We start from the raw sequence: 27,847 nt of genomic DNA, 5'->3' as shown, positions 1-27,847 counted from the left end.
CTGCTGAGTGACTGCTGCTCGTCAAACACATTTCATTGCAATGTTGACCCTGTGCTAACTTGCATATGACAAATAAAACTGAAAACAGTAAAGGCAAAGGGAACACATCAAGTAAGGATTTCACACTCCCACTCACAACGGCACTTTCAAAGCATAAAGCCAAATATTTCAAAATTTCATTTTGAGGCATTTTAAAAATGAATGTGTTTGAGTTTCATTGCTCCAAAGCAATGTTTTCATATAAGCAAGACAACAACCAGTTTGCAACCATGTAAGTACAGTCCTCTATTGTAAACAGACGTGTTGGCAATCTGTCTGCGTTTATAAATTAGACAACAGTTATTTGCAGATCTTCATCAATCTGCCTGAGAGTGATTGCAGTCGGTCTGAGTTGGACTGCAACTGTTTTGAGTCAGGTTGCCTCCAAGGAGGCAGTTTATTATTTTCCTTTCCTAGTTGGAGAGATGGCTGTTGTTTTGTTTTTACTGTAGTGTGCTGGGCCATTAATGGCTCAGGGGCTGCAGCGTATCCGCGCCAACACCTAAGGCCAACGTGGAATCACCGGTCAGACTAACATAAAGAAAAAATCTGTTAAATTACACATTTGTATTCATTAAGTCACAGACAATGAAAACAAGCAGAAATCAAGATGTAATATTTTTATAATTTTATTGATGTTAAATTAAAGTCCCAGCTTAGTTATGTTGTCAGTGCAAGTCACTTCAATCTGTATAGCACCAAAGGAAACAATGGTGTTTTCAAGGTGCTTCACACTGTAAGGTAACAACTTACAGTATTAAAAAGAAAACCCCAAAAGAACAAACCCCTCTGAGCAAGCACGAGGCGACAGTGGGAAGGAAAAACTCCCTTTTAAGAGGAAGAAACCTTCGACAGAACCAGGCTCAGGGTGGGGTGGCCATCTGCCGCGACCATTCCTGGGGATTTCAAAAATGACTTGATCTGATCTAAATGTAAAACTAGCTAATTTAAAGTGTCCAGTGAGTTTTAGAAAATATCTTGCTGTTGATATCACGATGTCACTATAAAGGGGAAACTTTGTTTCCTCCCTTAAACCTCCCAAAAAATGCACGCACCGATGAAAAGCACTTAGATATCCAACTTGGTTCTGGGAATATCTTTCTTTTGAAAGTTTTAACAATATCTCCATCAAGATCTTGGACGTTTAATTGCCAGGATGTCACAATAACCGCTACATGCTTCCATCTTTTACAGAGGGATTTGAAAACCCTCTCGCTGAGTTTCTTGAACTTCTCTGGGGGGATTTTGTTGTATTCTGCCCTGATTTCAGTCCAGATTTTCATGGTAAGCCGGTTGGAGATAGCTTCAGCATTTTCAATGCTGAAGACTGTGTCTGATGTTTTTGCAACCTGGGAAATCAGTCCTTCCACAAAGATTTCCACTGAAAGTCTGCATCTTTCTTTCTTTTCATATGATTCCAGTCTATCGATAATTGTTACTGCCAACAGGTGTTCTTGGAATACTGAAGTAGTTATGATATTAAATATTGGTTCTCCCATTAAATTCATTGAATCCTCCTCCCCACTCCTCCCCATTTCCAATGATATTAGTGACCAATTATATAATTGGTCACAAATATCAGTGAAAATGGCATTAGCAATGCAGTCAAAATAATTCTGCACTTTTCGGTCTAAATGCAAATCCATCCCCTTGAATTTGTCCAAGAGTAGATCCAACAAACGTTTTTGGTGAGAATGAGGGCACTTTAAAAGTTTACCAAGCTTTGAAAGCACAGCCTGAATTAATGTCTCTAACCATCTTTCAAAGTCTAAGGTGTTTTCAGGTGGCTCACAGTCTACAGAAGATCTGTGATTCTGTATCTTTTTATATGACTCCGTTTGACTTATGTTTGTTAACGGTGGGATGCTGGCTTCATGTTCAACACAGGATTTCTGCTGCTGGGGATCTGGAATTGGATTGTTTTCTGCTTTTGCAGCACTGTGTTGGTCAGCATTTTGACAGCGTTCTTCTGTGTTAGCTGTTTCTTGGCTGTTAGCATCTATATTCTGTGCTGTATCAAACTCCTGCTCAGCAGAATCGTCCAAAAATTTCACAGGTGACAAAACCGTTTTGCCAGTGGTGGTGTGGACAGAACAGTTTTCATGTACAGGGGAGTTCTGGGAAGACCTCAGTGGTGATACTGCTAGTGACTGTGCACACAGGTCCATTACGTCCTTTAAAAAACCTGCAAGCCGCTTAGCGGTGAAGCAATCCGGATAGCCTGAGGTAAGCGCGTCCAACTGCTTTTTCGAAAAACTACTTAACAAGTTATCCAAGAGGGATACCAAAGCATGTACTGTAGAATTATCCCGATTGGTCTGAACTGTTTCATCATTTGTCATTGTGTTACAGTTTGAGCTTGCCATTTCACTTTTTTGTTTTTTATGTCTAAAATGTTGTTTTGTGTTAAACTCCGTGTTTGAACGTTTAAAGCGCTGCTGTCCCGCTGTGTGAATGCGTTTCAACTGAACAGCCAGGTCTATATATAAGGTCGGTTTCATTGTAACGTCACCAGTCAAAGGACTGGCCCGGCTCGTCATAACGAAAGGGGCGGGACAAATCTGTTGCTTAGCAACTGAAAAAAAGGCACACCGCGCTGAATGCTACATCCGGCCTGCGACGGTACACCGCCTCCGCACCACCGTTTAAACATGAAGTGTGGATGTTAGAAGATCCCAAATATGGTGAGCTACTGGAAAATTACTCACGTTTTTGTTCTTGAGAGTGAGCGATAATAAGCGACATTTTATTGAGAAATTACAGTAGTCTGTCTGTTTCTCTTCATAGCTCTTTTCAAAACACGGTTACCTTTGGTTTGTTTGGCTCGCAGCTTAAAACGTAGTTTCAGTGTTTTTGCCTTCTGTGATTAATTCTGGTTTGCCTGCTTTATGGAGCTCAAACCAAGGCAAAATTGAAGTATCAGTATTTAAATGTAAATAGACTCAAACTAGGAGTGGATCAAAGGGGGTCCTTTCAGGTGCCAAATCTCCACTGCTAACATTTTATGCATGTTTAGCTTAATTGTAGAAAAGGTGCTTGTAATAATGTTTGGGTGAATAGGTGAATGAGGCATGTTGTATAAAGCGCTTTTTAATGCACGAGCAAAATACAAAAACCCTATATAAAAAGCAGTCAGCTTACCATTTATGTATTTGTTCCATTGAACGCTTCTGTGAAAATCAATTTGATACTTGTTCAAATAAAAAAATTGAATCGATTAGTTGTTTTCTCAACATTTATTAATCGACTATATGCAGAAAACTGTGACACTGTGGAACCCTTATTGCCGTTGTTGCCCTGAGGCAACAGACCAATTTCAATAGCATCAAATAAGGGTTAAAATAATTTAAGGAAAAATGAATTCAAATGATTTTCTGTAACTACAGAAATGACCTAAATAAGACACATTCATTTTTATCGTTTTGTCAACAACAGGGCGCATGAGGTTTGTTCAATATTTGTTGTGTCTACAAGGCTCAGGCGCCCCCAAGTGTCTTATTTGTATAGTTGAAAGCATTATAAAGGAACGCAAAACTAAATTACATATAATTATAATTCTTGGCACTTTCTGGTGTGTGTGAGTTAGTGTTTCTCTTTTATGATTTGTGGGTCCAGCATCAAATTCAGAATCCTTCCCATCACACATGAGGTCTTGAATAATCATCTTATTTTAAAGACCTCGTAGTTTGATAGTTTGCTCCCTGACCGTGGTTCTGCCAGAGGGTGCTTCCTGTTAAAAGTGAGTTGTTCCTTCCCACTGTATTGAGGTTTTTTCTTTTTAATTGTAGACTTTCTACCTTACAATCTATACCACCTCGAGGAGAATGTTGTTGTGATTCAGCTCTGCATAAATACAATTAAATCGAATTAAGTGGGTTCAGCTAATTTGTGAAATAAATGTGAGTGACACGGTAAGTAATAGCCTGCATGTAACTCATTGTAAGAAGAGCAATATCGCCCCCTCCTGGTTCAACTTTTTTTTTCTTTGCAGTAATCTTTCCAATAATAATACATATGCACTAACCTCATGCTTGCTGTTAACAATAGCCTAAAGACATAAAATCAAGTTTAGTTTTTTCTTTAAGTTTATGTTTTTTATATGGTTGGCATTTATTTTGTTTCTTTTTAATAATTATATTGATTCTATTGATTGTTTGCCAAGCACTGAGGTCTCTGCTTAGACTGTGCTACTGGGATCACTGATTTAAAAATGAGGCAAAAGCGCCAAAGTTGTGCTCAAAAACAGTACAGTGAGCTACAACCTGTTGCTGTAGTAATTCTAACACACTTATTGTTTTTAAATACATACATGTTTAGTTCTTTTAAACCTAATTATATATTTTTTTTTTTGCAAAAGTGTCACCTAAACACCCAAATATACGTAATTCAAAACTTACTTTAATTATTACCCATTTGGCTGGTAACATGGACCCAGTCTGATGGATAGTTACTGAACAGATAGTCTTTTCTTTAAAGGCTGCAGTCAAAGCAAATCATTGTAAAAACAAGACAAGTCAATAAAAAACAAGTAATAACTATAATACTAAACTACAATAGAGAGAAAATCCAGTAAATATAATTATATTATGTAAAAAAATATACAAATATTTACCTCTAATTTAAAAAGACATTACAAGGGTACTAGTTTCATTTTAATCTAAACATAATCTAAATTGACACTAAATCAGTTTAAATATTACAGCTGAAGGTGATTTTAATAAATGTACTGCTGCTTGACTTTGTTTTACTACTGCAGTATAATTTATCATGTACAAAAGCTCCAAATGTTGTTTCTCTGACTTAATGTTCTGATGACGTTTGTGTTATTTTGCAGGAAATAGTCAGGACCCAGATGAACCTGTGCTGGAATTCAGTGTGGGTGAGTAATATGAGCATTTATGAAGGCTGTCCATGACCCGTAATTAAATTTAGCGTCATTAGTCTTATTTTGTCTCTCAGTGCAGGTATGTAATGTGACAAAACCGCTAATGATCTGATATGTTTGGGATGGATGGGCTGTGAATTATATAGTGAATTGTCTTATTTTGTCGCTCTGTGCAGGCTAGGGCCTATTATATGCTGTAGCCTGAAAGTAGCTGAGTTGCAGAGGATGGAGTGATCACTGGCTTTCTACTTACAGGGTGGTGGGTCTCAGAGGACAATTGCTACCCCTGTTGAAGTGAACAACGTGTGGAGTGCAACTGGCTTTGTGGCATAGCTGGCTCTGGCCTTGGACTGTGTGTTTTTACTTTGTACCTAAATGGGACACTGGACTTTTAACTATTATTCATTGTGTTTATAAATAAAATTTTAGAATTTTATTGACTGTCATCTTTTTGCCCACGGCGGAGACGGTTGGTCAGACCTAGAATCTCTTTATGTGTGTGTGTGTGCGTAACATCAGCAGGGTTTTGCATAAAAGAGTGTGAGCAGGTCAAAAGGTCAATTCATTTATTGTAGTTTTATGGCAGCACCTTCTAGTGGCCTTGAAGCAAACAGTCTCCTAACTAAGCCATGGCATCTCCGGTCTCTCCTACTTTTGTGTGCTCTGCTGGAGGAGCAGCATTGGATCTAGTGATACTGAGTAAGCTGATTAGGACTGGCGTGGAGAAATGTGGTTTGCATGAGTTAACTGCTACTCCTCTACATCTAAACGAGCCAGTTGAGGAGGTTCAGGCATCTGACAAGGGTGCCTCTTGAGCGCCTCCTGGGTGAGATGTTCCAGGCATGTCCCACCAGGACAGACAGGACACACCCAGGACATGTTGGGGAGATCACAGCACTCAGCAGAGAATGCCTCAGTGTCCCCCAAATAATGGAGGAGCTGGCTCGGGAGAGTAAGGTCTGGGTCTTCTCTGCTTATGCTACTGCCACCAAAACTAGACACCAGATAAGCTCAGAAAAATGAACAACCTGTTTAAATAAAGGTTAATTTAAAAAAAATGTTTGTCATTAGCTAGTCTGTGTACATGTACTTCTTCTCCAGTGTTGAAAATGTTAAACTCACAACCTGCACATTTTCTGGTTGCATCATCAAATAAATACCCCCAAAAGTAGTCTGAATACTTTTACACTGGTTTTATGCTGCGATATTTTCAAAGTCTTTCACTGAACACATTCAGTCACACATTGTTCATAATTTATTGGAAGTTTATTGTTTAATGTCCTGTCTAAATAACTTCAGTCACCATTTGTATTCATTAATGAATAACTGACTTCTAATATTAAAAGAAATAGAAACTGTTGTGCTGTTGTTCACGTAGAAGGGCCTGCTTCTGGATGTGCAGACTTTGTGCGTCAGTGGGAAGGTCAGGGTACAGGGTTCGAACCTCCTCATGAGATGTCGTATCTGCTGGATAAAAGCAAGCTACATCACATCAGGGATTGTCCTAGAGCTGCCCTACAGTAACAATCAACTGACTAATATATGAAATACTTGCAGTAGCACAATAATAAACACAAAGCAAAAAAGTGTTTAGTGAAGATAAAAAAAACCCCATCAAAGTTTTAGTTTCGTGGTACATCGATGGAGCTATTGGTTTGGTCGCACTGCTGATAAGAGCTGTGTGTCTCATCATAAGGAAAAGAATGAAAGGTGAGAACATTTACAGATACAACATTTGTAAGTTGTTCTATGAATGTTAGAGTTGACTGTTTTTGTCTTTCCAGGAAACAAAATGCAGAAGAGTGAAAATCCTGTGAGTTTTGAAACATCCATCCATCCATTCACTTCCGCTTATCCTTTTCAGGGTCGCGGGGGGTGCTGGAGCCTATCCCAGCTGTCATAGGGCGAGAGGCAGGGTACACCCTGGACAGGTCGCCAGTCTGTCGCAGGGCTAACACATTGAGACACAGACAACCATTCACACTCACACCTAGTGGCAATCTAGATTATCCAATTAACCTATCCCCACAAGCTGCATGTCTTTGGACGGTGGGAGGAAGCCGGAGTACCCGGAGAGAACCCACGCAAACACGGGGAGAACATGTGTTGTACGGTGGCCCTGAGAGGCCACTGCAACTTAAGACAACACCAGCAATAAGAAAAATGCTGCAAAAGCACACAAAACACAACGAAAAGAGGAAAAACGACAGCGGAAATAGGAAAAAAAAAGATTTGCAAAAGCACAAAGTGTTTCTGGGGAGACAATAACCTGACGGACCAGTTGCAGGAACCAAAATATGCTAAGAATTGCGCTGGGAGACACTTAAAAGAAGTGGAGGATTTATCGGTTTTGTGAGGAAAGAAAAGATGAGTGGTATATGTGTTAGCCTAACTATTAGCCTAAAAATTCATCATCAGTATTATATGAGTCATGATAAAACACACCTAGCATGTTTTGGGTTCCTGCAACTGGTCCGTCGGGTTATTGTCTCCCCAGAAACACTCCCCTTTGCTTTTGGAAATCTGTTTTTTCCTATTTCTGTTTTCGTTTTTCCTATTTACGTTTTTTTTCCTATGTCTGTTACCATTTTTCTTATTTCTATTTTGTTTTGTGTGTTTTGCAGTGTTTTTTTTATTGGTAAATGGACTGATTCTTATATAGCAATTTTCTACTCTCCCAGAGTAGTCAAAGCACTGTAAACAACATGCCTCATTCACCCATTCATACAAGCACGTCTAAAGGTATAGGTGAATTGAAAAATCTAAATTGCCCATAGGTGTGAATGCAGGAGTGAATGTGAGCGTGAATGGTTGTCTGTCTCTGTGTGTTGGCCCTGCGACAGACTGGCGACCTGTCCAGGGTGTACCCCGCCTCTCGCCTTATGACAGCTGGGATAGGCTCCAGCACCCCCCGCGACACTGAAAAGGATAAGTGGATGGATATTACTGAGGAGTCAGCATGTTTTTCTCTTCATTGTTTAGGTGGATCCTGAAGTTTCCTATGTCACCATCAGCAACACCTAGAAAACCAAGATAAGGTGTTTTGTTTAGTGATATCTGTATGTTTGTTTGTTTGTTATTATTTTATCTATATATCAGACAGCTTTTTTCAGGTTCGTGTTGATGATGAAATGATGCAGTGACTTCTGCTCTACTGTCAATTTTAAAATAACATAGTTCAAGCAGTTGAATTCTTAAATGACTCTTCTTTAAAAAGTGTTCAGTGTTTTATGTCTGGTCCGTGTGTCATCTTTGTCTTTACAATGTTGCAGCAATACTGTAGTAATGATATGATATGATATACCTTTATTAGTCCCACAAGGGGAAATTTAAATGTTGGTTTAGTGTAAGCTCAGCTTTTTAACTAATGTAAGAAGTGTTATGACTGACTCGTTTTTAATACCTAAATCTGGCCTCAGTGCACAAACCTAAATGAATCGGTACATATGAAAGCGCCCAAGTCACAAGCTGTGTTCAAGGACATGGATAAAACAAAAAGGTTCAAATCTGTGCACAAAAACCCCACAAATCAGTGTCACTGTTTTAAAATCTGCTGCGAGACCGCTCTAAATGTCAGCGTTTTCTTTACGTAAAGACTGGGGTCTGTAACATATCAGCTCGTTTCTTATTTATTAAAGAACATGCCTGACACCAGGCTTTTGAGTTAACGGCTCCATTCGATCTCTGCAAGTATTTTTAAGTATTTTTAGGTTCTTTCCAGCAGGATTTGTGGCTAGTTCTGGAGCTTGACCCTAAAAGATTTCAGTGTGTCGGTGCTTCTGCTTTCCCTGTTGTCCTTCTGTTCCATCTTTTTTTCTGTTTCTGTCAAATTTAAAAACAACTGCACTCTGAAATACACACTCTTTGCAAGATGTTGTCTAAACTAGTGGTTGGAAGGCATAATTGTGTTTGGTCTCTGATGGTTTATTTACACTTTTTGCAGGCCACGCCCACGGACTACAGAGCCATGATGAGCAACAAAGCCAAGAAGTCTATGGACTTCCTGCTGATGCAGGACACCTCCCCGACAATAGCCACGGACGTGTCACTGCAGTACCGCCTCGACATCGTCTTCTGCCAAACGGTCACCTACACATATTTTAATTATTGAATGTCTGAGCTGATGCGTTTATCCTGGAGTGACTCAGAGTGAAGGAGAAGGCCAAGAAGAAGTGTAAATATCATAAAAGCAAGGAGTTCAGAGCTCTACGACTTAGTGTCTTTATGGTATTTATGTGTGTAATGGAGACCAGGGGTTCCATTACCCTTACTTGTATTTTTATTAATTGACTGACTGATTTGTATTTAAAAACCATAATGAAGAAAAACACACACTGGTTGATTGTGATCTTTATTAGGTTTTTTGGGTTGTTATTTAAGTGACTCGTGAAAGGTGAAGAGACAGGGGGACTGGCCATCCTACCTGTGTCAGGAAAAGAACCCGTGTTAGAGCTGTTCACATTTAATCATTTGTCTGTAACCTAAATTAGTTGTATATGTAAAAAGAGAAGTGTTAACAGTACTCACTTTATAAAGAGTAAAAGCAGCTCAATCACCTGCTTATGAGCTCCTGGAGCAAACCAATGTGCCAGGCTAGGGGAGTGTGTGTTGGAGTGATTTTGTTAAAAGTTGTCATTATTGTGCTTGGACCTTGTCTTGAACTGTATGTTCAGATATTTTTCTGTTCCTCCCCCACATGTAGGATGTTGGGGATGTTACTAGCTATAGTTTTCAACTGCAGGCACAATCTATGTAAGATTCTGGTTTCCTTATTTGGTAAGGAATGTTCACTTCCTGCCCTTTACAGTATGGGCTCACCATGTAAATGGTGGACTGTTAAAGAGGTTAAGCCATATACGAGGTTGAGGGGAGATGCCCTTTTATGACTAGAGATGCGGTTAAAACGTTTGTAACCAGGAAGTCACGTATACAGACACACATACACACACACACACACAGTGCCTTAGCTTTTACCACACAACATATGGGGTTTACAATGGGCAGTTGTGTAACTGTTTTCATTCAATAAAAGGCTGGAGTTGGAGTTGTCTGAGTTTGGGTGTAGAGCTTGCAACTCTGAGAATCTGACCAGGCTTCCCCTGCACAAGTAAAAACCAATCGAACTCTGATTGTCTTACTTTGTTCTGAGTCAGCGAGGGCTGAAACCTAACTGTGTGGTTAAGGTGTTTTAATGCAGCGGTCCCCAACCGCTGGGCCACGGACCGTCGTTTGGTCGAGAGATGAGGCTCGGGTGTGAAATGTATGGTTTTCAGAGTTTTTATCGTTTTTTATCGTTATTTTGTTATCGTTTTTATCGTTAACTCTGTTTTCCTGGGTCTTTCACGTGTGTTATGAATAAATCTTCTTTTTTTCCGGTACCGGTACTAGTTTTATTTTGTTGTATTTATCTGTGACACCTTAAAGGCCGGTCCGTGAAAATATTGTCGGGCATAAACCGGTCCGTGGCGCAAAAAAGGTTGGGGACCGCTGTTTTAATGTATATAGAAGAGACTGAAGTTTATATGTTATGGAATTATTTATAGGACTTGTTCCAAATCTTCATATGTCTATGATGTGTTATATTTTGGTTATATTGTAGTGGTTTTCTTATGGGGAGGGTTTTGTTTTCCTTTGGTTTGCTGACCCCCAGACTTGGTCTATTCCAGATGCTCACCTGAATCAGGTAGAGTATAACAGGAAGCCATTTGCTTTTCAGAAGGGTTGGATTCTTTGCTGTATCACCATGTGTTCTCATTAATAAAGTACATTTTACTCCAGTCTCGTGCTATTTTAGTGGAAGTGACCCATGACCGTCGGCCAAAACTGACAATATGACTATTAAAAGTCTGAGTAATACTGTAATTTTCTGCTGCTCATTCCTGTGCAACATCCCATTTGGCCTCCCGTCATATTTCTTTTCAAGATTTTCTTATTTAATCACTAGTGTACATATATTTATATTTATAGATACATATATATTTAGTCATCTTTTCTCTTTTACCACGTCTCTCTAATATTTTGCTCTTTACTATTTTTCTATTTTTTATTTTATTATATTTTATTATATTTCTACTGTACCATGCTGCTGAGTGACTGCTGCTCGTCAAACACATTTCATTGCAATGTTGACCCTGTGCTAACTTGCATATGACAAATAAAACTGAAAACAGTAAAGGCAAAGGGAACACATCAAGTAAGGATTTCACACTCCCACTCACAACGGCACTTTCAAAGCATAAAGCCAAATATTTCAAAATTTCATTTTGAGGCATTTTAAAAATGAATGTGTTTGAGTTTCATTGCTCCAAAGCAATGTTTTCATATAAGCAAGACAACAACCAGTTTGCAACCATGTAAGTACAGTCCTCTATTGTAAACAGACGTGTTGGCAATCTGTCTGCGTTTATAAATTAGACAACAGTTATTTGCAGATCTTCATCAATCTGCCTGAGAGTGATTGCAGTCGGTCTGAGTTGGACTGCAACTGTTTTGAGTCAGGTTGCCTCCAAGGAGGCAGTTTATTATTTTCCTTTCCTAGTTGGAGAGATGGCTGTTGTTTTGTTTTTACTGTAGTGTGCTGGGCCATTAATGGCTCAGGGGCTGCAGCGTATCCGCGCCAACACCTAAGGCCAACGTGGAATCACCGGTCAGACTAACATAAAGAAAAAATCTGTTAAATTACACATTTGTATTCATTAAGTCACAGACAATGAAAACAAGCAGAAATCAAGATGTAATATTTTTATAATTTTATTGATGTTAAATTAAAGTCCCAGCTTAGTTATGTTGTCAGTGCAAGTCACTTCAATCTGTATAGCACCAAAGGAAACAATGGTGTTTTCAAGGTGCTTCACACTGTAAGGTAACAACTTACAGTATTAAAAAGAAAACCCCAAAAGAACAAACCCCTCTGAGCAAGCACGAGGCGACAGTGGGAAGGAAAAACTCCCTTTTAAGAGGAAGAAACCTTCGACAGAACCAGGCTCAGGGTGGGGTGGCCATCTGCCGCGACCATTCCTGGGGATTTCAAAAATGACTTGATCTGATCTAAATGTAAAACTAGCTAATTTAAAGTGTCCAGTGAGTTTTAGAAAATATCTTGCTGTTGATATCACGATGTCACTATAAAGGGGAAACTTTGTTTCCTCCCTTAAACCTCCCAAAAAATGCACGCACCGATGAAAAGCACTTAGATATCCAACTTGGTTCTGGGAATATCTTTCTTTTGAAAGTTTTAACAATATCTTCATCAAGATCTTGGACGTTTAATTGCCAGGATGTCACAATAACCGCTACATGCTTCCATCTTTTACAGAGGGATTTGAAAACCCTCTCGCTGAGTTTCTTGAACTTCTCTGGGGGGATTTTGTTGTATTCTGCCCTGATTTCAGTCCAGATTTTCATGGTAAGCCGGTTGGAGATAGCTTCAGCATTTTCAATGCTGAAGACTGTGTCTGATGTTTTTGCAACCTGGGAAATCAGTCCTTCCACAAAGATTTCCACTGAAAGTCTGCATCTTTCTTTCTTTTCATATGATTCCAGTCTATCGATAATTGTTACTGCCAACAGGTGTTCTTGGAATACTGAAGTAGTTATGATATTAAATATTGGTTCTCCCATTAAATTCATTGAATCCTCCTCCCCACTCCTCCCCATTTCCAATGATATTAGTGACCAATTATATAATTGGTCACAAATATCAGTGAAAATGGCATTAGCAATGCAGTCAAAATAATTCTGCACTTTTCGGTCTAAATGCAAATCCATCCCCTTGAATTTGTCCAAGAGTAGATCCAACAAACGTTTTTGGTGAGAATGAGGGCACTTTAAAAGTTTACCAAGCTTTGAAAGCACAGCCTGAATTAATGTCTCTAACCATCTTTCAAAGTCTAAGGTGTTTTCAGGTGGCTCACAGTCTACAGAAGATCTGTGATTCTGTATCTTTTTATATGACTCCGTTTGACTTATGTTTGTTAACGGTGGGATGCTGGCTTCATGTTCAACACAGGATTTCTGCTGCTGGGGATCTGGAATTGGATTGTTTTCTGCTTTTGCAGCACTGTGTTGGTCAGCATTTTGACAGCGTTCTTCTGTGTTAGCTGTTTCTTGGCTGTTAGCATCTATATTCTGTGCTGTATCAAACTCCTGCTCAGCAGAATCGTCCAAAAATTTCACAGGTGACAAAACCGTTTTGCCAGTGGTGGTGTGGACAGAACAGTTTTCATGTACAGGGGAGTTCTGGGAAGACCTCAGTGGTGATACTGCTAGTGACTGTGCACACAGGTCCATTACGTCCTTTAAAAAACCTGCAAGCCGCTTAGCGGTGAAGCAATCCGGATAGCCTGAGGTAAGCGCGTCCAACTGCTTTTTCGAAAAACTACTTAACAAGTTATCCAAGAGGGATACCAAAGCATGTACTGTAGAATTATCCCGATTGGTCTGAACTGTTTCATCATTTGTCATTGTGTTACAGTTTGAGCTTGCCATTTCACTTTTTTGTTTTTTATGTCTAAAATGTTGTTTTGTGTTAAACTCCGTGTTTGAACGTTTAAAGCGCTGCTGTCCCGCTGTGTGAATGCGTTTCAACTGAACAGCCAGGTCTATATATAAGGTCGGTTTCATTGTAACGTCACCAGTCAAAGGACTGGCCCGGCTCGTCATAACGAAAGGGGCGGGACAAATCTGTTGCTTAGCAACTGAAAAAAAGGCACACCGCGCTGAATGCTACATCCGGCCTGCGACGGTACACCGCCTCCGCACCACCGTTTAAACATGAAGTGTGGATGTTAGAAGATCCCAAATATGGTGAGCTACTGGAAAATTACTCACGTTTTTGTTCTTGAGAGTGAGCGATAATAAGCGACATTTTATTGAGAAATTACAGTAGTCTGTCTGTTTCTCTTCATAGCTCTTTTCAAAACACGGTTACCTTTGGTTTGTTTGGCTCGCAGCTTAAAACGTAGTTTCAGTGTTTTTGCCTTCTGTGATTAATTCTGGTTTGCCTGCTTTATGGAGCTCAAACCAAGGCAAAATTGAAGTATCAGTATTTAAATGTAAATAGACTCAAACTAGGAGTGGATCAAAGGGGGTCCTTTCAGGTGCCAAATCTCCACTGCTAACATTTTATGCATGTTTAGCTTAATTGTAGAAAAGGTGCTTGTAATAATGTTTGGGTGAATAGGTGAATGAGGCATGTTGTATAAAGCGCTTTTTAATGCACGAGCAAAATACAAAAACCCTATATAAAAAGCAGTCAGCTTACCATTTATGTATTTGTTCCATTGAACGCTTCTGTGAAAATCAATTTGATACTTGTTCAAATAAAAAAATTGAATCGATTAGTTGTTTTCTCAACATTTATTAATCGACTATATGCAGAAAACTGTGACACTGTGGAACCCTTATTGCCGTTGTTGCCCTGAGGCAACAGACCAATTTCAATAGCATCAAATAAGGGTTAAAATAATTTAAGGAAAAATGAATTCAAATGATTTTCTGTAACTACAGAAATGACCTAAATAAGACACATTCATTTTTATCGTTTTGTCAACAACAGGGCGCATGAGGTTTGTTCAATATTTGTTGTGTCTACAAGGCTCAGGCGCCCCCAAGTGTCTTATTTGTATAGTTGAAAGCATTATAAAGGAACGCAAAACTAAATTACATATAATTATAATTCTTGGCACTTTCTGGTGTGTGTGAGTTAGTGTTTCTCTTTTATGATTTGTGGGTCCAGCATCAAATTCAGAATCCTTCCCATCACACATGAGGTCTTGAATAATCATCTTATTTTAAAGACCTCGTAGTTTGATAGTTTGCTCCCTGACCGTGGTTCTGCCAGAGGGTGCTTCCTGTTAAAAGTGAGTTGTTCCTTCCCACTGTATTGAGGTTTTTTCTTTTTAATTGTAGACTTTCTACCTTACAATCTATACCACCTCGAGGAGAATGTTGTTGTGATTCAGCTCTGCATAAATACAATTAAATCGAATTAAGTGGGTTCAGCTAATTTGTGAAATAAATGTGAGTGACACGGTAAGTAATAGCCTGCATGTAACTCATTGTAAGAAGAGCAATATCGCCCCCTCCTGGTTCAACTTTTTTTTTCTTTGCAGTAATCTTTCCAATAATAATACATATGCACTAACCTCATGCTTGCTGTTAACAATAGCCTAAAGACATAAAATCAAGTTTAGTTTTTTCTTTAAGTTTATGTTTTTTATATGGTTGGCATTTATTTTGTTTCTTTTTAATAATTATATTGATTCTATTGATTGTTTGCCAAGCACTGAGGTCTCTGCTTAGACTGTGCTACTGGGATCACTGATTTAAAAATGAGGCAAAAGCGCCAAAGTTGTGCTCAAAAACAGTACAGTGAGCTACAACCTGTTGCTGTAGTAATTCTAACACACTTATTGTTTTTAAATACATACATGTTTAGTTCTTTTAAACCTAATTATATATTTTTTTTTTTGCAAAAGTGTCACCTAAACACCCAAATATACGTAATTCAAAACTTACTTTAATTATTACCCATTTGGCTGGTAACATGGACCCAGTCTGATGGATAGTTACTGAACAGATAGTCTTTTCTTTAAAGGCTGCAGTCAAAGCAAATCATTGTAAAAACAAGACAAGTCAATAAAAAACAAGTAATAACTATAATACTAAACTACAATAGAGAGAAAATCCAGTAAATATAATTATATTATGTAAAAAAATATACAAATATTTACCTCTAATTTAAAAAGACATTACAAGGGTACTAGTTTCATTTTAATCTAAACATAATCTAAATTGACACTAAATCAGTTTAAATATTACAGCTGAAGGTGATTTTAATAAATGTACTGCTGCTTGACTTTGTTTTACTACTGCAGTATAATTTATCATGTACAAAAGCTCCAAATGTTGTTTCTCTGACTTAATGTTCTGATGACGTTTGTGTTATTTTGCAGGAAATAGTCAGGACCCAGATGAACCTGTGCTGGAATTCAGTGTGGGTGAGTAATATGAGCATTTATGAAGGCTGTCCATGACCCGTAATTAAATTTAGCGTCATTAGTCTTATTTTGTCTCTCAGTGCAGGTATGTAATGTGACAAAACCGCTAATGATCTGATATGTTTGGGATGGATGGGCTGTGAATTATATAGTGAATTGTCTTATTTTGTCGCTCTGTGCAGGCTAGGGCCTATTATATGCTGTAGCCTGAAAGTAGCTGAGTTGCAGAGGATGGAGTGATCACTGGCTTTCTACTTACAGGGTGGTGGGTCTCAGAGGACAATTGCTACCCCTGTTGAAGTGAACAACGTGTGGAGTGCAACTGGCTTTGTGGCATAGCTGGCTCTGGCCTTGGACTGTGTGTTTTTACTTTGTACCTAAATGGGACACTGGACTTTTAACTATTATTCATTGTGTTTATAAATAAAATTTTAGAATTTTATTGACTGTCATCTTTTTGCCCACGGCGGAGACGGTTGGTCAGACCTAGAATCTCTTTATGTGTGTGTGTGTGCGTAACATCAGCAGGGTTTTGCATAAAAGAGTGTGAGCAGGTCAAAAGGTCAATTCATTTATTGTAGTTTTATGGCAGCACCTTCTAGTGGCCTTGAAGCAAACAGTCTCCTAACTAAGCCATGGCATCTCCGGTCTCTCCTACTTTTGTGTGCTCTGCTGGAGGAGCAGCATTGGATCTAGTGATACTGAGTAAGCTGATTAGGACTGGCGTGGAGAAATGTGGTTTGCATGAGTTAACTGCTACTCCTCTACATCTAAACGAGCCAGTTGAGGAGGTTCAGGCATCTGACAAGGGTGCCTCTTGAGCGCCTCCTGGGTGAGATGTTCCAGGCATGTCCCACCAGGACAGACAGGACACACCCAGGACATGTTGGGGAGATCACAGCACTCAGCAGAGAATGCCTCAGTGTCCCCCAAATAATGGAGGAGCTGGCTCGGGAGAGTAAGGTCTGGGTCTTCTCTGCTTATGCTACTGCCACCAAAACTAGACACCAGATAAGCTCAGAAAAATGAACAACCTGTTTAAATAAAGGTTAATTTAAAAAAAATGTTTGTCATTAGCTAGTCTGTGTACATGTACTTCTTCTCCAGTGTTGAAAATGTTAAACTCACAACCTGCACATTTTCTGGTTGCATCATCAAATAAATACCCCCAAAAGTAGTCTGAATACTTTTACACTGGTTTTATGCTGCGATATTTTCAAAGTCTTTCACTGAACACATTCAGTCACACATTGTTCATAATTTATTGGAAGTTTATTGTTTAATGTCCTGTCTAAATAACTTCAGTCACCATTTGTATTCATTAATGAATAACTGACTTCTAATATTAAAAGAAATAGAAACTGTTGTGCTGTTGTTCACGTAGAAGGGCCTGCTTCTGGATGTGCAGACTTTGTGCGTCAGTGGGAAGGTCAGGGTACAGGGTTCGAACCTCCTCATGAGATGTCGTATCTGCTGGATAAAAGCAAGCTACATCACATCAGGGATTGTCCTAGAGCTGCCCTACAGTAACAATCAACTGACTAATATATGAAATACTTGCAGTAGCACAATAATAAACACAAAGCAAAAAAGTGTTTAGTGAAGATAAAAAAAACCCCATCAAAGTTTTAGTTTCGTGGTACATCGATGGAGCTATTGGTTTGGTCGCACTGCTGATAAGAGCTGTGTGTCTCATCATAAGGAAAAGAATGAAAGGTGAGAACATTTACAGATACAACATTTGTAAGTTGTTCTATGAATGTTAGAGTTGACTGTTTTTGTCTTTCCAGGAAACAAAATGCAGAAGAGTGAAAATCCTGTGAGTTTTGAAACATCCATCCATCCATTCACTTCCGCTTATCCTTTTCAGGGTCGCGGGGGGTGCTGGAGCCTATCCCAGCTGTCATAGGGCGAGAGGCAGGGTACACCCTGGACAGGTCGCCAGTCTGTCGCAGGGCTAACACATTGAGACACAGACAACCATTCACACTCACACCTAGTGGCAATCTAGATTATCCAATTAACCTATCCCCACAAGCTGCATGTCTTTGGACGGTGGGAGGAAGCCGGAGTACCCGGAGAGAACCCACGCAAACACGGGGAGAACATGTGTTGTACGGTGGCCCTGAGAGGCCACTGCAACTTAAGACAACACCAGCAATAAGAAAAATGCTGCAAAAGCACACAAAACACAACGAAAAGAGGAAAAACGACAGCGGAAATAGGAAAAAAAAAGATTTGCAAAAGCACAAAGTGTTTCTGGGGAGACAATAACCTGACGGACCAGTTGCAGGAACCAAAATATGCTAAGAATTGCGCTGGGAGACACTTAAAAGAAGTGGAGGATTTATCGGTTTTGTGAGGAAAGAAAAGATGAGTGGTATATGTGTTAGCCTAACTATTAGCCTAAAAATTCATCATCAGTATTATATGAGTCATGATAAAACACACCTAGCATGTTTTGGGTTCCTGCAACTGGTCCGTCGGGTTATTGTCTCCCCAGAAACACTCCCCTTTGCTTTTGGAAATCTGTTTTTTCCTATTTCTGTTTTCGTTTTTCCTATTTACGTTTTTTTTCCTATGTCTGTTACCATTTTTCTTATTTCTATTTTGTTTTGTGTGTTTTGCAGTGTTTTTTTTATTGGTAAATGGACTGATTCTTATATAGCAATTTTCTACTCTCCCAGAGTAGTCAAAGCACTGTAAACAACATGCCTCATTCACCCATTCATACAAGCACGTCTAAAGGTATAGGTGAATTGAAAAATCTAAATTGCCCATAGGTGTGAATGCAGGAGTGAATGTGAGCGTGAATGGTTGTCTGTCTCTGTGTGTTGGCCCTGCGACAGACTGGCGACCTGTCCAGGGTGTACCCCGCCTCTCGCCTTATGACAGCTGGGATAGGCTCCAGCACCCCCCGCGACACTGAAAAGGATAAGTGGATGGATATTACTGAGGAGTCAGCATGTTTTTCTCTTCATTGTTTAGGTGGATCCTGAAGTTTCCTATGTCACCATCAGCAACACCTAGAAAACCAAGATAAGGTGTTTTGTTTAGTGATATCTGTATGTTTGTTTGTTTGTTATTATTTTATCTATATATCAGACAGCTTTTTTCAGGTTCGTGTTGATGATGAAATGATGCAGTGACTTCTGCTCTACTGTCAATTTTAAAATAACATAGTTCAAGCAGTTGAATTCTTAAATGACTCTTCTTTAAAAAGTGTTCAGTGTTTTATGTCTGGTCCGTGTGTCATCTTTGTCTTTACAATGTTGCAGCAATACTGTAGTAATGATATGATATGATATACCTTTATTAGTCCCACAAGGGGAAATTTAAATGTTGGTTTAGTGTAAGCTCAGCTTTTTAACTAATGTAAGAAGTGTTATGACTGACTCGTTTTTAATACCTAAATCTGGCCTCAGTGCACAAACCTAAATGAATCGGTACATATGAAAGCGCCCAAGTCACAAGCTGTGTTCAAGGACATGGATAAAACAAAAAGGTTCAAATCTGTGCACAAAAACCCCACAAATCAGTGTCACTGTTTTAAAATCTGCTGCGAGACCGCTCTAAATGTCAGCGTTTTCTTTACGTAAAGACTGGGGTCTGTAACATATCAGCTCGTTTCTTATTTATTAAAGAACATGCCTGACACCAGGCTTTTGAGTTAACGGCTCCATTAGATCTCTGCAAGTATTTTTAAGTATTTTTAGGTTCTTTCCAGCAGGATTTGTGGCTAGTTCTGGAGCTTGACCCTAAAAGATTTCAGTGTGTCGGTGCTTCTGCTTTCCCTGTTGTCCTTCTGTTCCATCTTTTTTTCTGTTTCTGTCAAATTTAAAAACAACTGCACTCTGAAATACACACTCTTTGCAAGATGTTGTCTAAACTAGTGGTTGGAAGGCATAATTGTGTTTGGTCTCTGATGGTTTATTTACACTTTTTGCAGGCCACGCCCACGGACTACAGAGCCATGATGAGCAACAAAGCCAAGAAGTCTATGGACTTCCTGCTGATGCAGGACACCTCCCCGACAATAGCCACGGACGTGTCACTGCAGTACCGCCTCGACATCGTCTTCTGCCAAACGGTCACCTACACATATTTTAATTATTGAATGTCTGAGCTGATGCGTTTATCCTGGAGTGACTCAGAGTGAAGGAGAAGGCCAAGAAGAAGTGTAAATATCATAAAAGCAAGGAGTTCAGAGCTCTACGACTTAGTGTCTTTATGGTATTTATGTGTGTAATGGAGACCAGGGGTTCCATTACCCTTACTTGTATTTTTATTAATTGACTGACTGATTTGTATTTAAAAACCATAATGAAGAAAAACACACACTGGTTGATTGTGATCTTTATTAGGTTTTTTGGGTTGTTATTTAAGTGACTCGTGAAAGGTGAAGAGACAGGGGGACTGGCCATCCTACCTGTGTCAGGAAAAGAACCCGTGTTAGAGCTGTTCACATTTAATCATTTGTCTGTAACCTAAATTAGTTGTATATGTAAAAAGAGAAGTGTTAACAGTACTCACTTTATAAAGAGTAAAAGCAGCTCAATCACCTGCTTATGAGCTCCTGGAGCAAACCAATGTGCCAGGCTAGGGGAGTGTGTGTTGGAGTGATTTTGTTAAAAGTTGTCATTATTGTGCTTGGACCTTGTCTTGAACTGTATGTTCAGATATTTTTCTGTTCCTCCCCCACATGTAGGATGTTGGGGATGTTACTAGCTATAGTTTTCAACTGCAGGCACAATCTATGTAAGATTCTGGTTTCCTTATTTGGTAAGGAATGTTCACTTCCTGCCCTTTACAGTATGGGCTCACCATGTAAATGGTGGACTGTTAAAGAGGTTAAGCCATATACGAGGTTGAGGGGAGATGCCCTTTTATGACTAGAGATGCGGTTAAAACGTTTGTAACCAGGAAGTCACGTATACAGACACACATACACACACACACACACAGTGCCTTAGCTTTTACCACACAACATATGGGGTTTACAATGGGCAGTTGTGTAACTGTTTTCATTCAATAAAAGGCTGGAGTTGGAGTTGTCTGAGTTTGGGTGTAGAGCTTGCAACTCTGAGAATCTGACCAGGCTTCCCCTGCACAAGTAAAAACCAATCGAACTCTGATTGTCTTACTTTGTTCTGAGTCAGCGAGGGCTGAAACCTAACTGTGTGGTTAAGGTGTTTTAATGCAGCGGTCCCCAACCGCTGGGCCACGGACCGTCGTTTGGTCGAGAGATGAGGCTCGGGTGTGAAATGTATGGTTTTCAGAGTTTTTATCGTTTTTTATCGTTATTTTGTTATCGTTTTTATCGTTAACTCTGTTTTCCTGGGTCTTTCACATGTGTTATGAATAAATCTTCTTTTTTTCCGGTACCGGTACTAGTTTTATTTTGTTGTATTTATCTGTGACACCTTAAAGGCCGGTCCGTGAAAATATTGTCGGGCATAAACCGGTCCGTGGCGCAAAAAAGGTTGGGGACCGCTGTTTTAATGTATATAGAAGAGACTGAAGTTTATATGTTATGGAATTATTTATAGGACTTGTTCCAAATCTTCATATGTCTATGATGTGTTATATCTTGGTTATATTGTAGTGGTTTTCTTATGGGGAGGGTTTTGTTTTCCTTTGGTTTGCTGACCCCCAGACTTGGTCTATTCCAGATGCTCACCTGAATCAGGTAGAGTATAACAGGAAGCCATTTGCTTACAAACAGAACAGCTTATAAACTACAAACTAAAGGTTCTTAATGCTGTAACAAGTAGAGGAAATTATACAAACAAACTTTTGTATTCTAATCTCCTAAATGTTTGTTATTGTTGTTGTTTAATAATAATCAGCTCATGAATAAATGCCACTACTTTGAGTCTGTATAATTCAATTATCGAGCAATTTTCATTTTAATTCAAATCATTTAATTACTGAGCCTTCACTTCCATTCAGTGAGCTTTGAACATGTCTTTGGTCCACCTGTTGTTCTTTACGATACTAACCACCAGTTTTGGACTTTGACTTCAGTTCACAGCAGCCGCTGTTGGCAACCATCATCTCATCACCCGTCAGCTTTAGAAAAGGATCCCTAACCATCAAACGTGATTCCCTGTCAGCAAGCTCGGTGATGGCAGGAATGAAGAGCCGATAATGATATTTGATGATTTGAAAATCAGATTTTATATAAAGGATTATATGTATTTATGGCAAATAATATGAGTGTGAAATTTAAAAATAAACTTGACTATCATATTATTACAAGGTTGTTATTGTGGATGTCCAAACATCTCTCTTGCCAACATGAAAGTTGCAGAGAGCCCTCTAGTGGAAAAATTATGCAAGATCAACATGTTATAAATGCTCATACCAATAGATCGGCAAATGGCTAATAGAAGCCTCGACCTTGCCCTATTTACTTCACAGTTTTTAAGATTGTGGCTTTGTTTTTGTAAATTAATAATGTTGAGGTTTCTCTCTTCATATTTCACTGAAGTGCATAAATGAATACTAAGAAAATATTTTTTAATATTAAGTTTCAAGTTAATGTCTCCTTTTCCTAACCCTCTCTCAGCAGAGCTCCCCATGGACAAACTGACAGCTGAACTCCAGACAGATCTGCACTTCATGATACTTTTGCTGAAACAGTCTCCATATTTCATCTCCCTTCATGTGGCTGAGATAAGTTACCCACAGGCTTCTCTCAAAGCTGGTTTCTCACCACTTTGTCAGGTAATTTGGCAAACAACATGACAGTTCACAAGTTTGAATGAGCAGTTTGAAATTACACTGAAAATAACAAAATGTTCTCCTCTATGTGAGGAAAGTGTTTGCTGAACAAAACTGCTTTAAGCATTCAAAGGACATTTTGTTCCTTGCTCATGTAGATTGGATTTCTAGATAATTAAAGACCCAAACTTGTAATGAACTAATTGTACTTACATGTACTGTGTTTATTTACACAAATAACTTTTCCTCCCTTGCCATAAGATGTAAGAAACAACTTTGAGCCACATTCAATGTATTTATCCCAAAAAGTTGATTGTGTTTGTCTGGACGTAGTGTTTTCAATGAGAGAAACATTTTGTCACTCATCCAAGTCACTTCTTCAGTCTCAGCTACTGCAGGTTTCCCCAACCTTATGAAAAGTACTTTTGCACAGTAACTGAAACTAGCACCACTGACAAACACGGGCTGTGATGTCAGTTTCTTCATTATTATTATGCAAATTGTCATGGCAATTGATCAACAACCATTGATCAGTGGTCATCATGAGCATTATTCAAAGAGAGTTGGGGAACGCCTGCAATAACAACATCATAAGATGGTGACAGATGTACCCTTAGGCCCCCTCATTGATTCAGAGAGGGTCTTTCCCTTTTCACGTAAATGGCCTCCTTGACTCTGCACTCAGACCAGTGTTCCTCCCTGTCCAGGATGTTACATCCTCATCATTGAAAGAGTGTCCACTGGCCTGTTGGTGTGAATAGACTGAAGAGTCCTGGCCTGACGAGGTAGCTCTTCTGTGTTGTGGCATCTCCTTCGCCAGAGGTTGTTTGGTTTCCCCAACATATAAATCATGGCACTCAACAACGTGCACTATATTACTCTGTTTGTATCAGGGGACAGCATGTTTTGGGGGGTTTAAAAACCACAGAGAAAATGCATCTCAACTGTTTCAATACTTCTGACATATATGGGATCACTAAGGGTTTTCGCTTTTGCAGCAGTTGTCCTTCTCTCCTGGATTGGCTGGGGCTTTCTTTAGGTGCCTTCCCAGCTTTGACAAATGTCCAGCTGGGATAACCACATTTACTCAGGGCCTTCTTTATAAGGTTGGGGAAACCTGCAGTCAGCTGAGACAGAAGAGTTCCTAGGATGAGTGACGAAACATTTTCCCCACTGAAAACGCTACGTCCAGATGAACAGAATCAACCTTTTGGAATCTTTAAGAACTTTAATCAGATGTAAAAAGTCATACACAAGTTGTACCTTTACTATAAAAAACAAAAAACAAAAAAGGCAATGTTGACAAACTGAACTTTAATTGCAGGATAGTTCTAGGATATTTTACAGGATATTTTATGTAACCAATTTTATCAAGGGCAATTTATTTAATTTTAAAGAAAAGGAAAAATTGTAAAAACAAAAAACAAACAAACAAAAAAAAACCCAAAAAAACCAAACAAACACAAAAAACCCTGAAACGATCAATTCTAAACTGCTGCTAAATATACCCACCGCAGAACCGCAGATTAATTCTTTCCCTAGCCACGCAGAATGAAATCCCTTTGAGGATGGAGAACGCCAAAAAAGTTCCCAAACTTCCTCCAAGTTCCAGTCCAATATAGGAGCGATGAGTAGAGCAAATCCCCAAAATACTAAATCAAATTTATACTCTACAGTGGATTGAAAAAGAGAAGCTAAATCCTCTGTAAAATCCAGTGCATATTTCAGGGTCTTCGACTCTTATGCTCACTTTGACGAAATCCTGAGGAAATAAAACGTAATTGTTTTTATACAGTTTTAAATCCTGTTCTTCTCCCCATCAAATCACTCGATTCAGACTTTTCACATATAATTAAAAGAGTTTAAAAATGAAAAACACTTTATTACATGTTGTGCTTTTTATGTTGTAATTTAACATGATCTAAAAGTTTATTTGGTGACACAGAAACAGAGTATTTTAAAACTTTACATGTAGTTTGGATCCACACAAGTCTATATGGTCTGTGTGTAGCCCTATTGAGAAATGCCCACAAAAAATTGGACACATCGGCGTAACTTTGTGCTGAACATTGGGGGGGGGGGGGGGGGGGGGGGGGGGTCAATATCTCTGTCCAAATAAATAAATCTGGGTAAATTCCCAGACGTTTAAACCTGCAACTCTTTTGCTGGTGAGTAAAGAAAATCAGCAGCCTACTTATGCAAGATAATTCATAATTTTATTGGGAGGGGGGTTATATTGGTAGGGTCTGATTATTGGGGGTTGTCATAACCCCCCTAACCCCCCTGGAAATTATGCCCCTGCACCAGACAATGGTTTGTACTCACTCAGCATCAGCACCACCTGACTTTGATGGGAGAGGTTGACAGATAAAATTACTTCATGATCACTGCAGCGCAAGAACAGTGAAATAATGAATTAAATTGTGAAATAATTAATAGTTCGTCAGTTAAAAAACATAGGAAATGAATAAATGAATTATAAGGAAATAAACTGATATTTAATTACTTAAATATTAATTATTTCCCATGTTTATTAATTAATGACACATTAATGAACTAACTGGTGATGTATTTATTCAGTTTTCAGTGCTTGTGGCCCTCCATATTTAAATGAGATCCAATCCAACTTTGAATGATGATTCAAAAGCTGTAACATAGATTAGGGGATTACATGTAAACACTCTCTTGAGCTTTAAATTTCCATTTTATAAAAGTCATTTACTGAGCACTTGCACAAAAATCTCTCATCTTCCCCAGCTGTGCAGGCAGCTGTTTTGTAACAAACTGCACAGAAAAGACAAAAGGCAATGTGGTGGCTGTCGCTGTAGGTGGTAGAGCAGGTCACCTCATCAGGTTGGTGGTTTGATCCTCATCTCCTCCAGTGTATGTAAATATCTTTGGGCAAGACAATAATCCCAAATTGCTCTTCGATGCCTCCATCAGAGTATTTATTTTCTGACCGTTTTCTTCTTCCCACATTTTTACACAAACATATATACTTTCTACTCCTTATAATTTAAAAACTGACTCCTTAATTTATGTTTAATCCATCCGAGGGAAGTTTTTATTTTACGTCGCTGCACACCGTCAACCAATAAACCGATTTGAGCTGAAATGGAGGGAATAATTACACAGAAAAGGCAATCCTATTCATGTATCTGTCACCAGGGCTTATTGCATACAAACAAGTGAAAGAGGCAAAAACACAATTTATGCATCATTTATAGCACTGTGCTCAGGGGTTAAAGTGGGATAGACGACTGCAGATGGTCACAAATTGTTGTTGCGGTACTTCAGCATCTACCTAGCACTACAGAGTAGCAAGCATTAAAAGCAGTAACATTTGTTTTTCAAATGCAGCACTTTTTGTCAGCTCATCAAATAACAGCAAATACACTCATTTATGTGCAGTTTGTTGAATACTTGAATACTGTTCATGCTAGCTAATGTAATGCTGTATTTCTCAGGGAAAGAAGATTGTGAGATAACTTCACTCAGAGAAAGATGGAAGAAAGACAGGAGAGGAAGAAAAGAGCTTAAATGTAAAGATAAAGATAAAGTTGTGTTTTGTTTATGTTGTAAAACCTCCTGCAAAACAAACTGAGGTAACTAACTTTGTATTATTCCAATCAAAAGGCAGTGTCATCCAGGATAAACTGGTTACCTTTTTATACTGTTTTGAATTTACAATAATGCATTGTGTTGGACTGGTGCAAGTAGGTGTGGTGTTCATGGTCAGAGTTAGATAACATCTAGTATAAGGAGAGCTGAAGATTCACTTTATTCAGTGAATCATCCTTTACAAAAACTGTATACTGTCTAGCATAAAGACAGAACAAACAGTTGGGAAAGGAAATTTTAGAGGATCTTCAGTGTTTTGGACAACCTTGAACACATTATTAAGGATATATTAATGGGAAAATGTTGATATATCCAATCTTGTCAGTTTTCATCATGTGTTTATTTAAAAGCACTTGGTCCTCCTTGAAACACCCTCTACAGATAAATGGATATAGTCCAACCAGCTCTGCCATCATGTCACCATCAGTTTTTCACTGTGAAAATTCAACATTTTATATTTAAAAAATATATTGTTGTATTTGTAACTACCAAGCTCCACCGAGAGTAGTTAAGACTTTGAGTGCTAGAGTTGTAATATAGTATAATTAACGATAAAAGCCAATCTAACATTTAGACTCAGTTACTCTATACCATTAGGAACTTTTATCCTTTACATTTGGACAAGTAATATTTCGTGGGTATTACAGGTATAATAGGAATTTTTTGATACTTTGTATCATTCTTATAGCATTCTTTTTCTGCTCTGACTTTGTGCAGCTCACACTTCATTCAGCCTGTTGCTGTGAGATTTAGGATGCATCGCACTAAAGATGTTCTACGTATTTTTTCGTTATTCCGTTGCCCTGTACTCATGATGTGTAATGACAATAAAGTTAAATCCGAATCCTTTTCTGTGTTGTGCTAGTTGAAGAATGGAAATCCATCATGGTAGACTACGTGAGCAACACGTGAAGACAGCTAGGAAAGAATAAAATATTTCATGCACGTATAAAGTCAGAACTTTCTAGAAAGTTCTTTTCTTTTTGCCAGTGCAGGGTGACTGTGGTCACTAACTTGGTATGAATCCCCAAAAAGCCATATGACAGCATACAGCATGAGTCCCTCTCAGCTAGAGATTATATGAAGCAGTGATCCTAACAGTCTGAACCAAAATCAGTCTCTGGGCGTTTCAAAAGACGCATGGTTATAGAACACTGAGTGTTCTGCTTTATAATGAGTTGTGCAACAACATATTAGTTTGCCATATGAATTGTTTATTAAACCAGCATCTGTTACACTTCCAGAGTCTCCTTTAAGACAGAGTGTGAGTGACAGTGGACAATTAGATACAAATGAAAACCTGGAGAGCTGAAGTGGAGAGCAGTCTTCTGTTCATCTTTGTTTTATATCATCTACACTGACCACAAATTCATTAGTAGGAACTGTTAGAAAACAGTTTTCTGAAAGCAGTCAGAAAAAATGGATTAAAACGAGCTTCCTCTTATTATTGGATTTTTAGATCTAAATACTAAAACATGTATTTAATGTAATTCAGCTTGTTTTTCTAATGTCTTGTAAATTCAAGACAGTTAAGACCCTACTTCTGCATGCTCACTGGTTGATTTACTGGGTCAAT

General features: G+C 38.8%; 2 long non-coding RNA genes across 2 annotated transcripts; one reads left to right on the top strand and one right to left on the bottom strand.

The window, feature by feature from the left end:
- Nucleotides 1–4,398: 4,398 nt before the first annotated feature.
- Nucleotides 4,399–10,501, bottom strand: LOC146689185 (uncharacterized). The gene is made up of 2 exons (XR_014916098.1): nucleotides 7,833–10,501; nucleotides 4,399–6,768 (listed from the first exon to the last, which is right to left on the bottom strand). It is a non-coding gene; the product is annotated as an uncharacterized LOC146689185 (long non-coding RNA).
- Nucleotides 10,502–13,735: 3,234 nt separating this feature from the next.
- LOC146689184 (uncharacterized) lies at nucleotides 13,736–27,144 on the top strand. The gene is made up of 4 exons (XR_014916097.1): nucleotides 13,736–14,784; nucleotides 15,880–18,968; nucleotides 19,874–22,653; nucleotides 26,118–27,144. It is a non-coding gene; the product is annotated as an uncharacterized LOC146689184 (long non-coding RNA).
- Nucleotides 27,145–27,847: the final 703 nt, after the last annotated feature.

Source organism: Copadichromis virginalis, linkage group LG17 (assembly GCF_057382275.1).
Source record: "Copadichromis virginalis isolate Kocher_CV1m ecotype Utaka linkage group LG17, C_Virginalis_male_GT1.1, whole genome shotgun sequence".
Taxonomy (NCBI): Eukaryota; Metazoa; Chordata; class Actinopteri; order Cichliformes; family Cichlidae; genus Copadichromis; species Copadichromis virginalis.
This window is presented reverse-complemented; position numbering and strand designations above follow the sequence as displayed.